The sequence below is a fragment of the Choloepus didactylus genome, chromosome 4 (genome assembly GCF_015220235.1).
Source record: "Choloepus didactylus isolate mChoDid1 chromosome 4, mChoDid1.pri, whole genome shotgun sequence".
In the NCBI taxonomy this organism is placed as follows: Eukaryota; Metazoa; Chordata; class Mammalia; order Pilosa; family Megalonychidae; genus Choloepus; species Choloepus didactylus.
This window is the reverse complement of record NC_051310.1, coordinates 63,234,988-63,250,728: the sequence shown is the minus strand read 5'-3', so window position 1 is coordinate 63,250,728 and position 15,741 is coordinate 63,234,988.

The window sequence follows — 15,741 nt, the reverse complement described above, 5'->3', positions numbered from 1 at the left end:
CAGGTTATACACTAAGGGACCAACATCTCAGATTTTGGAGATAGCCATTAAAATTCAGGAATAGATTTGACTGCTGTAAGAGCTTACAATATAGGGACTATTACAATAATCATTTCCCTGTTAGTCTGTGCTCTAAGATTCAATTCTGAGTTTACACATTGTAGTGAGTCCATATTAGTGAGGCATTATAGTGTTTGCCTTTGTTTCTGGTGTATGTCAGTCAGCATGTAGACTACAGGATCCATTCACCTTGTTGTATGTCTCACAGCTTTACTCGTTCTCATAGCTGTTCAATATTCCATCAAATGCATACACTGCTGTTCACCATGCTGTTCCTCAATGTAACCATAGGCCACCTCCAAACATTGCAAATCGTGAATACTGCCTCTAAAACACCAATGTGCAATGTCCATTCATGTCTCTGCTGTAATTCTTCCAAATACATAAACCATAATGAGGTTTTAGGATCTTATGGCCCCACATACTTAGCTTCTTGTGGAGCCACCACAGTGACCTCCAGGAAGGCGACACCATTCTGCCTCCTTATCAACAGTAAATAGGTACATCCCTCTCTCCATGTTTTCCCCAGCATTTTTACCTCTATTTATATTTTTCCTACAACCTTATAGAGATATATTCACATAACATACAACCATCCACAGTGTACTATCAGTTATTCATGGCATCATCACATAGTTGTACAATTATCACCACAGTCAGCACTTCAACATATTGATTATTATGAAAAAGTTTGTTTTGGTGAATAACAAAAAAGATAATAAAAAGAAAAATATAAGTGTCATGCAATGCAATATAATAGTAAGGACAGAAAACAGCACCACCGCCAAGAATCCCAAATCCCTCCCCCATATCCCCCTCTCATACACATTTAACTGTGTTATACTTACTTTGTTATATTTAATGGAAGCAATTGGAATGTTACTGTTGACCATAGACTCCAGTTTGCTTTATGTTTTTTCCAGAATACTTTCCTTTTCCAACACTGCATGGCTGACATTCATTTGTTCTCCCACATGTAAGAACATTTTTATATTTGTACATTTAGCAACAGTCATTGGCCTCTCCAGTTTTTACTAAGTTATACAGTCTGTCTTCATCATCTATCATTACCTCTGGTATCATATATTCCCCTATCCCACCTCTTCAGCTTTACTCACATATATCTTTGTCCCATGTGCTTAAAATATTATGCTACCATTACACAATATTATGCTACCTAATTCTGGATCTACACAATCAATCCTGCTGAATATTTCTGTAGTCCTTCAGCATCAAATGCCTGATCTCTACTCTCTTTCTATCTACTGGTAGCCTGTGTTATCAGCTTTTAACTATTAGAGTTTGCACATTAATGTTAATTCATATTAGTGAAACCATATGGTATTTGTCCTTATGTTTCTGGCTAATTTCTCTCAACATAATGTCCTCAAGTTTCATCCAGGTTGTCATATGCTCCATGCCTTTGTTCTGTCTTACAGCTGCTTAATATTCCATCATGTGTATATACCACAGTTTGTTTATCCACTCATCCATGGATGGACATTTGGGCTGCTTTTATTTCCTGACAATCATGAATAGTGCTGCAATAAACATCAGTTTACAAATGTCCATTTGTATCTTAACTTTCAGTTCCTTTGAGTATACAGCTAGCAAGGGAATAGTTGAGTCATATGACAAATCTACATTTAGCTTCCTGAAGAAACTCCACACTGTTTTACAGAGTGGTTATACCATTCTACATTCTCACCAGCAATGAATAAGTGTGCCTTTTTCTCCACATCCTCTCCAGCACTTGTCATTTCCTGTTTTTTTGGGATAATGGCTATTCTGGTAGGTGTGAGAGGACATCTCACTGTGATTTTGATTTATGTTACCCTAATAGCCAATGAAGTTGAGCTTTTTTTATGTATGTTTTTGATCTATCCATATTTCCCCTGTGGAAACATGTCTTTGCATGTCTTTTGCCCATTTTTTAATTGGGTTGTTTGTCTTTCTGTTGTTGAGTTGTAGGATTGCTTTATATATCCAGGATATTAAACCCTTATCTGATAAGTGGTTTTGAAATATTCTCTCCCATTGTGTAGGCTGCCTTTTTACTTTTCTAACAAAGTCCTTTAATGTAAAAAGTGTTTGATATTGAGGAGATCCCATTTGTCTATTTCTTCTTTGGTTGCTTGTGCTTTTTGCTTAAGGTCTAGGAAATCATCTCCTATCACAGGATTTTTAAGATAGTGCCCTAAGTTTTCTTCTAAGAGTCTTATGCTCTTAGTGCATATGTGTAAATCTTTGATCCAATTAGAGTTAATTTTTTTTTGAGGTGTGAGGTAGGAGTTCTCTTTCATTCTTTTGGAAATGAATATCCAGTTCTCCAAACACCATTTATTGAACAGGCTGCTCCCTCCCAGTTGATTTGGCTCAATTGCCTTACCAAAGATCAATTGTCCACAGATGCAAGAGTCTATTTCTGAATACTCAGTTTGATTCCATTGGTTGGTATCTCTCTCCTTTTGCCATTACCATGCTGTTTTGCACACTGTACCTTTGTAATATGCTTCAAAGTCAGGTAGTGTGAGACCTCCCACTTTGTTCCCCTTTCTCAAGATATTTTTGGCTATTTGGGGCACCTTGCACTTCCAAATAAATTTTATTATTTGTTCCTCTATTTCTGCAAAGTAAGTTGGGATTCTAATTTGTATTGCATTGAATCTATAAATCAATTTAGGCAGAGTTGACATCTTAATTATATTTATTCTTCCAATCCATGAATACAGTATGTTCTTCCATTTTTTAGGTCCTGTTCAATTTCTTTTAAGTTTCTTGTAATTTTCTTTGTATAGATCTTTTGTGGCATTTGTTAAGTTTATTCATAAATACTTGATTCTTTTGGTTACTATTGTAAATACAATTTTTTTAATTCTTCCTCTTGTTGCATACTGCTTGTGTATAAGAACATTACAGAATTTTGGGTGTTTATCTTGTGGTCTGTCACTTTCCTGAATTCGTTGATTATCTCTAATAGCTTTGCTGTAGATTTTTCTGGATTTTCTACATATAGAAACATGTCACCTGCAAAAAGTAAAAGCTTTACTTCTTCCTCTACAATTTGGATGCATTTTATTCCTTTTTGTTGCCTGGTTGCTCTAGCTAGAACTTCCAGCACATTGTTGAATAACAATTGTAACAGTGGGCATCCCTGTCTTTTTCCTGATCTTACATGGAAAGCTTTCAGTCTCTCCCCATTGAGTTAAATGTTAGCTGTGGGGTTTTCATATATTGCCTTTAGCATATTAGAAAATTCCCTTCTATTCCTATCCTTTGAAATGTTTTCATCAAGGAAGGATGTTGAATTTTCTCAAGTGCCTTTTCTGCATCAATCACCATGATCATTTGGTTTTTTGCTTTGATTTATTGATATGGTGTATTGCATTAATTGATTTTCTTATGTTGAACCAGCCTTTCATACCTGGAATAAACCCCACTTGGTTGTGGTGCATAATTCTTTTAATATGCTACTGGGTTCTATTTGTGAGTATTTTGCTGAGGATTTTTGCATCTATATTCATTAAAGATATTGGTCTATAATGTTCTGTTTTGCAGTATCTTTGATTTTGGTATTAGTGTGATGTTGGCTCCATAGAATGAATTGGGTAGTCTTCCCTCCTCTTCAATGTTTTGAAGAGTTTTAGCAGGATTGGAAGTACTTTATGGAATGCTTGGTAGAATTCACATGTGAAGCCATCTGGTCCTGGGATTTTCTTTTTTGGGAAATTTTTGATGACTGACTCAATCTCTTTGCTTGTGATCAGTTTGTTGAGGTCCTCTATTTCATCTTGGTTCTATGTTTGTTGTTTATGCTTTTTTAGAAATTTGTCCATTTTGTATAAGTTGTCCAGTTTATTAACTTATAGTTGCTCATAGTATCATCTTTTTACCTCCTTTATTTCTGCAGGGTCAGTAGCTATGTTTTCTTTCCCTTTTCTGATTGCATTTCTTTGCATCCACTTTCTTTTTTTGTTTGTTTGACTAGCTAGGGGTACATCAATTTGTTCATTTTCTTGAAAAACCAGCTTCTGGTTTTCTTGATTCTCTCTATTGTTTTCCTGTTCTCAGTTTCATTTATTTCTGCTCTGATCTTTGTTATTTCTCTCCTTCTGTTTGCTTTGGGGTTTATTTGCTGTTCTTTCTCTAGTTCCTCCAAGTGGGCACTTAATTCCTCAATATTTGCTCTTTTCTCTTTTAATATAGGCATTGAAGGCAATAGATTTCCCACTCAGCACCACTTTTGCTGCATCCCATAAGTTTTGATATATTGTGTTTTCATTGTCATTTGTCTGGAGGTATTTACTAATTTGTCTTGAAATTTCTTCCTTTACCCAATGGTTTTCTAAGAGTGTGTAGTTTAGTCTGCATATATTTGTGAATTTTACAATCTTTGGCCTGTTATTTATTTCCAACTTCATTCCATTATGGTACAAGATAGTGTTTTTCATAATATCAATATTTTTAAATTTGTCGAGGCTTGCTTGGTGACCCAGCATGTGGTCTATCCTAGAAAATGTTCCATGAGCACTTAAGAAGAATGTGTATAATGTTTTGTGTGGTGTAGTGTTCTATAAATGTCTGTCAAGTCCAGCTCATATATCATACAATTCAACATCTCCATTTCCTTGTTTATCCTCTTTCTAGATATTCTATCCATTGATGACAGTGGTGTATTGAAGTCTCCAAATATTATTGTGGAGTTATCTACTTCTCCTTTCAATGTACTCAGTGTCTATCTCATGAATTTTGGGGCACTCTGGCTTGGTGCATAAATATTTATGATTGTTATGTCTTCTTCATGAATTGACACTTTTAGTGATATATATCGTCCTTCTTTGACTCTTCTAATTTTTTTTACTTTTGAAGTCTACTTTGTCTGATATTAATATAGCTACTCCTGCTTTTTTCTGATTGTGGTTTTCATGAAATATCTTTTTCCAACCTTTCACTTTCAGACTATTTTTGTCCTTGTGTCTAAGTTGAGTTTCTTGTAGACAGCATATACATGGGTCCTGTTCTTTATTCAATTCTGCTAAACTGTGTCTTACTATTGGGGTGTGTAATCCATTAACATTTAGCATTATTACCATAAAGGCAGTACTGTCTTCTATCATTTTGTCTTTTGGATTGTATGTCATGTCTTACTTTTTCCTATCTCTCTTTTTACCCTTCCTGATAACCTTCATTTGTACACTCTTCTCAAAACCTCTTCATCCTGTCTTTTCCTATCAGCCTGTAGCACTCTCTTTAGTATGTCCTGTAGCACTAGTCCCACATTCACAAACTCTCTCATTCTCTGTTTTTCTGAAAATATTTTAATCTCTCCCTCATTTTGAAGGACAGTTTTGCTGGATATTGAATTCTTGGTTGGCACTTCTTCTCTTTCATTGTGTTAAAAATATTGTACCACTGTCTTCTTACCTCCATGGTTTCTGCAGAGAAATCTGTACATTGTCTTATCGAGCTTCCCTTGAATGTTATGGCTTGCTTTTCTCTTGATGCTTTCAGAATTCTCTCCTTGTCTTTGACATTGGACAATCTGATCATTAAGTGTCTTGGAGTACATCTGTTGGGGTCTATTCTTTTTGGGGTGTGCTGTACTTCTTGAATCTCTAATTTTCTGTCTTTCATAAGAGTTGGGAAATTTTCAGTGATTATTTCTTCTATTATTCTTTCTGCCCCTTTCACCATCTCTTCTCCCTCTGGGACACCCATAACATCTATGTTTGTGCATTTCATGTTGTCACTCAGCTCTCTGTGGCCCTCCTAAAATTTTCCCATCCTTTTCACCATCTGTTCCTTCATGTGTGTGAATTCAGATATCTGGTCTTCCAATACACTGATCCTTTCTTCTGCCTGTTCAAATCTACTCTTGTTTTCCTCCATTGTCTTTTTCATCTCCTCCATTATGCCCTTCATTCACATAAGTTCTGTCATTTGTTTTTTCATAGTTTACAAATTCTTCCTTATGGTTATCCAGTGTCCTTCTTATATCCTTCATTTATTTTGCTGTGCTTTTCCCTAGTTCATTGACTTGATTTTTGAATTGATTTAGATTTGTTTGAACATCTCCAACTAGTTCTTCCTTCAGCTCATTGAATTGATTTAGCAATAATTTCTTCAACTCCTGTATCTCAGTTGAACTATTAGTTTTTTCCTTTGCTTGGTCCATATTTACATCTTTTCTACTATGTTTCATTATCTTTAGTTGTCTAGGCATCTGACTTTCTTGATTAGTTTATTCTGGAGCTTGTTTTCACTCTTTTACCTAGGGTTTTCTTGTTTGTTGGTTTTGTTCTCTAACCTTTGGTGTTTCAGTTCAGCTTTTTCTAGAAATTTAACTTAGATTCTGTTTAGTTGATCAGAGTTTTTCACCTCTTATTTTTCTGTTTCTTGCCCTGCCTCTATGTAGGCTTTTTGTGTGGTGGTCTCCTCATATATGGTCAGCACCAATCAGGTTTTCCTAGTCCAGAGAGGCCCAGATCTTGGGAGAAGTGTATGGAGTTTCCTTGAACCTGAGGCCCTCCTGTGAGGCCTTTAGACCCTGTGCTTCTCCTATGCTGTCTAGCAGGTGGTGCTTGCCAGCCTGCAGATGCTGCACCAGTGTAAGGAAGCAGGGAGCTTTTAGATTTCCAGGTGGCCCTGACCCTGTCTCATACATGGCTGACTCAAGCTAGTTTCTGAATTCCAACCCCTGGGATCTGAGTTCCCACAAGTACTCAGAAGTTATTTGTGAATTTTCTCCTCCACTAGACTTATTGTTTTGTCTCTCAGAGCTATCTTAGCTGTGCTCTTGCCTGGGCCCAATTTGCAAATCTTTGAGACTTTCTGTAGTGGGCTTCTTAGAGTGATTATTTTAGAAAAAGAGAAAAAAAAATTAAAAAAATAAGGGCCCAGTATGGACTATTTACAGTCCTTGCAGATCTAATGGACTACTGAAATGCTAAAAGACCAGGAGTTGAAGGTGATTAAGGAGCAAACAAGAAAGCAGAGAAGCTGGCTTTTCAGACTGAATCTCTCCCTCCCTGGATTTGCATATACATCTGATTCTGTCTGACCTTCTCTGTATTATGTTCACCTGACTCCAAAAAGTCTCTGTTTTTATTTTGTTTTCTGTAATTTTGATGTTTTGCTAGCCTTATCTCCTCTCAGCTGGGCTGACCGCTCCCCGATTTTCAGGTGTCTGCTCTCAGTTTATCTATGGTTGCAGCTTTCATTCTCCCTCCTGGTTCCCAGCATGTATGGCCACTCCTCCATTGGGAATGTGCCTGATAGGGAGGATCACAGGTCCCTGGGCCAGGAGAACTTACAAATTCTGCTGATCTCAGCTGTTCCACATTTGAGAATGTTGTATGAAATTTGTCCAATCTCAGATTCCTCTGTGGTGTATGATCCATGCATTTCCTGGCTTTCTACCAACTGCCCCAGAGGAGTAACTACAACCTAGACCTCACCACTCTGCAATCTTGCTCCACCTCTCTGTTTTCTTTTTATCCATTCTATTTCAGCACAGGAATTTTGAGCATCTAATTTGCTCCAGCCACAGCTGTGGAGAATGAAAATATAAAAAATAAATATGCTCATGAATCTTACATTCTAAGTGGAAATAATCTTCATAAAGGCACAGTTATCCTAATTATATTACAATGTAGTGGTATGTCCAACAAAGTCCCTTTGAGTCAGATGTAATAGAGCATTGTAGATGGCAAAAGTGCACACCTTACTGATTACTTCAATCCACAAAATATCCTCACAATAGCAATCAGGCAAGTGTTTGCATGACCAAAAAATGAGATACCATAATCTCCCAAGATGACAAATGAACTTAACTGTTACAATTGGGATATATATTGACCTCATCTACCTTTTTGTCTCATGTGTGTGTGTGTGTGTGTGTGTGTACACACACATATATATATATCCTTTTATTATACCTGGGAACATGTCTGTTTGTGCATGAACCTGTAGTTATAGGTATTTTAATGGACGCATTTCATTTCTTCTCCCTTATTTGAAATTCTGTAATAATCATTCAGTTAATAGTGGAGAAAGCAGCTAGACATATTAAAAATGTATGGGTGTGACAAAAAGCTTGTCAGAAGATACAGACCCAAAATGTCTCTGAGCATGCTTCTTGGTTTCCTATAGCTGTTAGAATACAATTTACAAGAAATTGGTTGGCTTTTAAAAATGGGGATTTATTATGCTACAATTTACAGTTTTAAGACCATGAAAATGTCCAAATTAAGACATTAGGAGGATATCTTCTCTGAAGAAATGTTGCTGTCACCTGGAGTTCCTCTGTCAGGTAGCAGGGCACATGGCACACTCCTGGTTATCATTGCTTTCAAATTCTGATTCCAGTAGCTTTCTCTCTGAGCATCTGTCAGCTCTCACAATATCTCCTGGGTGTTTTGCTCTCTTTAAGCTCTCTCCAGTGTCTCTGTTTTATATACTCTCATAAAGAACTCCAGTAAAGTTTAGTACCCACCTTGTATGGGCTGGATCACACCTCAATTGAAAATGCTTAACTGAAATCTCCCACCCACAATAGATCTGTACCTACAAGAATGGATTAAAAGAACATGACATTTTCTGAGGTACATAAAAGCTCCAAACTACCACAGCATGGCTATTGCATAAATGGGAAAATATATTAAAGGAAATCTACTCACAACTGCGTGGGGGTATCAGGCAGGTAGCCCCAATCCAAAGATAACAGTGAATTACTATAAAGAAGGAAAAAATATAATAATCAGGTATATTTGATTCTTTCTTATAAATTTATGGAATTTATGGAACTCTGAGATGCTTTATCCACTCTTAACATAAGTCAAAGCTTCCAGTTTATTTGTTATCACCAAGTCAATTTGGCCAGTTTACTCATTCCATATGTAACATTGCTCAAGATCTGAGTTCCTTACAAATACCACAAAGCACAAGAAACCAAAAATGACTGCACAGCCCTTTCTGATATTAGAAGTGAATATATGTGGCCACTGGGTTTAAGAATATATCCACAGAAATGCAAACACATCTACACATCTGCACAAAACAATGAAAAAATTTAATGTGACTGAAGAATACCCATTACAGTAGAGTCACATATATTTATATATATACACATATACACACATATATATAAAGACAGAGAAGAATGAAAGAAAAGAGAAATGAATAATAAGAAAATAATACATTTATCTGATTTACAAATATAATGGGTAAAATAAATCAAATGCAGTATCGGAAAATATTGTGGAGAAAACATAAAGACCTAAAGACAAAAAATTAATATTTGAAAACTAGAATATAACAGAAAATTGACAATGATTGCAAAATTAAGAGTGCCAATATCTGGAAATAGTAAGGAAACAGAAAAAAGGGAGGGATGTATATTAAAATGAAATATTAACTTTGCCTTGGTAAGAAAGATATGCTCTTCCATGCATAATGGCAAATGGAAATTTTTGAAAATCCTACACAATTGAGTATGATCATTCAAGCACTAAAGACAAAGAGATGTCAAAGAGAAGATCATAAACAAGAAACTATGCATCAGGTTTTATAAAAAATAATATCAGAAATTTAATATTCATCTCTATTGTTGGGGACGCTTGCACCTTCTGGGACGCTTGCACCTTCAGCGATGCCGGAAGCACAACATGGCCGCTAGAGCTAAGAATAACCTTGAACAGCGTCAGCCTTCTTTACGGAAGTAGTAGTTCGCGCCAAGAGTTCACGCCTAAACAAGTAGCCGCCCATCTACCATCCACCCCAGCAACAGCTACCACCAATCCCAGACCCCTAGCAACAGCTACCACCAATCCCAGACCGCCACCTGTCCCTATTAGCCACCCCCTCTCCCTCCAGGGCATATATACCCTGCCTTTTCAATAAAGCTTTGCAGCTTGATCAGAAACCTGTCTTGCTGTCATTCCTCGTGTCTCTTGTCCCATACCATTCCTCCCTTACAGGTATCAGAGCCTCCGTTGATCATCCCGCGGGCCGGGACACTCTATAATATCCATGTACACATTTTTATGATATATTAATGAAATTGCTTTGAGAGATACAATTCAAAAGATTGCTGAAGCGAAGAATTAGTCAGATAGAGACACATGAGATATATAATATTCCAGAATAGAAAAGAGGATAGGGAGCTATGGGAGGAAGTCTGGAGAAAATGGAACTTGATGGAACAGAAGAGGTTTATATTCAAGAAATATGGAATTTCAAAGATAAACAAAAATGAGTGGTACAAAAATACAATATATCATGACAAAGTTGTATTTTCTCAGAAAATAAGTGATTTAATTTTAGAAAAGTAAATATAATAAGTCATTGCCACAACTGAGGTTAAAATTTAACGATTAGATGGTAATTCTTTGTTGAAGAGATATCTTTCCCAATAAAATACTTAATCATGAAAATTATCAAAGACTTAGAAGGAAAATATTTTTTTCTCTGTAAAAATAGTTACTCTTTAAAAGTAATTATTCAAATGTAAACCTCCTTATTCAAGCACCACACAACTTTAAATGTGCATGGTAGAGGCATCCATTGATAACAAACTGGACCAAGACCACTCTTCCCAAATTTACCAAGTAACATATGAAATAAGACAAAGAAAAGAAAATATATAAGCAACTGGAAATAAGAAACAGAACTTGCATTAGTAGCAGATTTGATGTGAAATTTAAGGATAAAGAAAATCTGCCCACATTTCATGAAAATAATATTTGAAAATGATTTGAGAAGGCAATATGATGCAAAATTCAATCAAGTGTAAAATAATAGGGTAACTAGAAAGTGGATTTTAAATGACACTACTAAAATAGCATGAAACATATATAGAAATAGCAGAAATATATAAGATCTTATGGAGAAAATATGAAATATCCTTTAGAGATAAAGAAGTAATCTAACAGCATTGGCCATATTTCTTGATTGTAAGACTCAACATTATTAATCCCAGCACATATATCTCTTGAGAATTTGATATATTCACCTCAAAAATTCATAAGAATCAAACATCATACACATTTCAAATGAAGAAAAAGTGGAAGGATTTTTTAACACATATCATCTTACTATAAAATAAATGTAATTAAATATGGCATTGTTGCAGAAGTAATTAACCAACATAATAGCATAGGGGTTGCATATAGAAGACTCAACATTTACAGATGTGGCAAAGTACTGTGTAGAAATTATATATACATATATAATTAGATTTTTGAAATTTAATGTAATTTTAGTAATAATTAATATGTAGAACAGAAGAGGTTATATTCAGTAGAGGTATATTGCATTCTAATAATAAAATTTATATTTTAGTCTAATTTCTGTCACTAGGTAATGAGATATATATCTATAAGTATATCTAGGTATATCTGCATCTATATATCTATATATCTATAGCTATCTATATCTATATCATCTATATCTATATATATCTCAGTACATAATGACAGGAACTAGATTAAAAACTGAAAAATAGAATTGCATTCATTTTCCTGGTCGTACACAAACCAAATCAAAGAAGATGAAAGAGTAAACTGTGAAAATGACATAATATTTCAGAAAATATCTTCTTAACCATAAACAATAAAATAAACTTTCAGAAGTTGAAGGAGGAAGAAGAGGAAAAGAAATAAAAATACATGAAATGCTTTTGAATTTGAGTGCTATAAAATGAAGAAATTTAGTCTCTAGGCCTAACACAAGGACACAGTAATGCAAACCCCAAAGCAAGGGAAAAAATTCACTCATGCTTTAAAAGGAATTTCAAATAAGTAGAAACATAAATATCTCATTTATAGTTTACCATGTGTTCTGCACCATTAGTAAAAGGAAAATAAATATTACAACCAAAATGAGGTTCTGCTAAAAATTCAATAGATTGGAAAAAATAAATCTGGAAACAGAAACTGTTGGTATAGATGTGGCACTAAAAAATGCTTTTACAATACTGTGTGTGTCTATAAGTTGGTACAGCTTCTTTGGAAATCTGATATTGCATCACTCAACTATGACTACTTTTTGTTGCAGTAACCAAAAAACCTTAAGTCTTTGTGCTGAGAGTCATAAAGATGATTTTCAACTTGAGACACACATCCCTTACATCCCTTTTGTGGTGGCTAAGGATTACTACACAACGTGCATACCTTAGACCCAGACTATTAGAGCAGCCTCTATATTGTAAGTTATTTGTTATCTTGGCAGAATGAAAAGATACTGTAATGATGTTCATATATGTTAGCTCTGAATTCCACACTCCTTATTTTGCTTTCAGTTTATTTGCAAAAATATATAATGTGACCACACTGGCCAAAATGAATTGTGACACTCATTTGAATTGTGGTCCAGAATAGGCTCTCATTATTAAACTGCCATAATATGTGCTATCACTGTGCATTTACAATCAAAGTAGTGGTTACCAGTGAAGTGAAAGAAAAAATCATAAAAATATTGAGGAACACAGGAGACTTCTAGGATTCTGAGGTTTTCACCTTTGGACCATTTTTATAATTCTGTATTTAAAAGTGACTTGGAATATAATATATTCCTTCTTTCCAACTAACAATATATAGTCACACTATTCTCCTGAATAAAGATGAAATTTAGAGTATTAAAATTTGTTCAACAAAGTAATAGCTTACCCATTAACATTGATGTTCTAATATGGTTACTTCATTAAATTAAATTATATTTGACCCTAAATTCTGAACTATCTACATTCTAATTGAATTAATATTCATTGCCTTTGAGGAGTCCAGCTTTCAATAATCCTTATGTGTTTATTCCACCCTGGCTAAAGACAATTATAAGGATTTACAGGACATGAAAGATAGGGGATAGTTGACCACCTCATACCAGAATTGATGCACAGCTGAACACTTTCTGAAGGGAATTAAAGTCAAGGACTCAGATCACCCTGTCCAAATATGGTGCTCTGCATAACTGCATTCCTAGCCCAAGCCTCCATAAGAACTCTGTATTAGGGTCCCATAATGGAGGCCTTCCTCAGGGTCCCTGCTGAGAACTTCTTATTGGAGGGAGGAAGTGGAGATATTGAGGATGCTTTCTCCACTCTGATTCACTACACAGTATTTTAAAACTCTAGACCCTGGATCCAAAAACATGCAGGAGCCTTTTGATCAGTGATCCCTCAGCTATGAGATGACACTATGTGTGTACAGATCCAACTGACCCTCTGCTGGTTGCTATGTTCCATAGGGAAATGGAAAAGATGTGAGTTGGCATCTTTCCTTGATTGACCCTGTTGCTTTCATTATTATGCTAAGTGATTTAAGTGCATTGTTTACCTCCTTTTTGGCTTTGGCTCTTTTATATCACCAATACCTGGCAGCTTAACTCAACTCTTGACAACACTGACACAGGAGCAGTATAGACAATTGAACACAATGCCATTCTGGAAAAGGAGAAGACATGGAGTCCCTGTCAGAATACTATGGGAGGAACTACAGAAGGCTGCAGGATATTCCAGAGGAATTCTAGATCATTAGTAAGAATCTCAGGGTTCCATGGGACGCTTCACCAACAGGGTGCAGAGGAATCCAATGGGAATTCTCAGGGTGCTCTGGGGGCATATCTGCAGCATCATCAATGTTAATAGAAGCCAAGACATGTTCTTGAAGAATGCTAACAAACAGTATTTTAAACTCCATGGTTCAGAGGGAGATAGTGGACCTTTTCTTTAGTCCCAGGTTACCTAGTAGAGTTTGCTGTTTCAGATTAATGATTCAACAGAGGGATTTGAGAATCTAGTAATTCAGATCTCCACTCACTGTTCAAGGCCCTCAAACAATGGTAATTGAAGTTCATGGGTACCCATGAGTAGAGGAACTCTAAGCAGTACCCTAAGCCTGCTAGATACCTTATGTCTCAAGGAATTCTTGAAATCTCAGGAAGAAAATAAATCATAGCACCTCTGGATCACTTTTGTCAAAGCACCAAGGAGAATTTTAGAGATTTTATTTGCTTCCACAAAATAGAGGTAATCTTGGGAAAGCTAGTTATTTGAGGGCTGTCTTGAGGGAGACAAGTTGCATCCTTGCAGCCATTCATATTTCCCAGACCACAACTAATGCAAAGATGAAATCATAGAGGCTAAAGTAGTTCAGGGGTGATCCTCCTCCAAGTTTCCCTGCAGAGAAAGGACTCATGCTCCATTCCTTTTTGCAGTGGCCAGAGCAGACTTGCCTGCAACATCAGACAGAGGTTTCTGGATTGTTAGGTGGCCACACCTGGATCACTGGTCTCTATGGGAGAGTGACAGGACTTCCCCCTGTGTGCCCAGGGCTAGTAGGAGTTACTAAAGTGCAGATAGAGAGAGAAAGAGGCTTAAAATAACAAGTGAACACTCTGCTCACCCTCCAAGCAGTTTCTCAGCATAGGATTTCCTGCTCCTTTCCTCCCTTCCAAGGAAGACACAGTTCCACCCAAACCAGAATGTCTTGGTCTTCCAGTTTGCTAATGCTTCCATTATGCAAAATACCAGAAATGGATGGGCTTTTATAAAGGGGGTTTTCAGATTCCAAATTTACTTTTCTATGGGCATGAAAGTGTCCTACTAAGGCATCAACAAGAGGACATCTTCACTGAACAAATGCTAATGGCATCCAGAATACCTCTCAGCTGGGAATTCATGTGGCAAGAATCTTCTGGTCCTTTGCTCCAGGGTTATGTTTCTCTCTAAGCATCTGGGGCTCCTTTCTTAGAGAGAAAGCTTTCAGTCTCTCCCCATTGAGTATGATGTTAGCTGTGGGTTTTTCTTTTTTGTATTTTGCCTTTATCATATTGATAACATTCCATTCTTTTCCTATCCTTTTAAGTGTTTTCATCAAGAAAGTATGTTGAATTTTGTCAAATGCCTTTTCTGCATTGATCATGATGATCATGTGTTTATTCTGTTTTGATTTATTGATGTAGTGTATTATATTAATTGATTATCCTGTGTTGAACCAGCCTTGCATACCTGGAATAAACCCCACTGGTCATGGTGTATAACTCTTTTTATGTGCTGCTGGATACAGTTTGTATTTTGTTGAGGATTTTGCATTGGTATTCATTAGAGAGATTGGTCTGCAATTTTCTTGTAGAATCTTTGTCTGATTTTGGTATTAGGGTGATATCAGCTTCATAGATTGAGTTCAGTAACCTTCCCACCTCTTCAATTTTTTTAAAGAGTTTGAGCAGGATTGGCACTAATTCTTTCTGAAATGCTTTGTAGACTTCATATGTGAAGCCACTTCATCCTGGGCTTTTCTCTTTGGGAAGCATTTTTATGAGTGACTCAATCTCTTTACTTGTGATTTGTTCTTTGAGGTTGTCTATTTCTTCTAGAGTCAATGTTAGTTTTTTATGCTTTACTAGGAATTTGTCCCTTTCATCTAAGTTGTCTAGTTTATTACCATATAGTTGCTCATAGCATCTTCTCATTTTTTCTGCAGGGTCAGTATTGACATTTCCTTTCCCATTTCTAATTGCATTTATTTGCTTGTATTCATTCATTCTCTCTCTCTCATTCATTCTCTCTCTCTCTCATTATCCTAGCTAGGGATCCATCAATTTTGTTGATATTCTCAAAGGAACAAATTCTGTTATATTGATTTTCTCTATTTTCCTATTCTCATTTTCATTTATTTCTGCTCT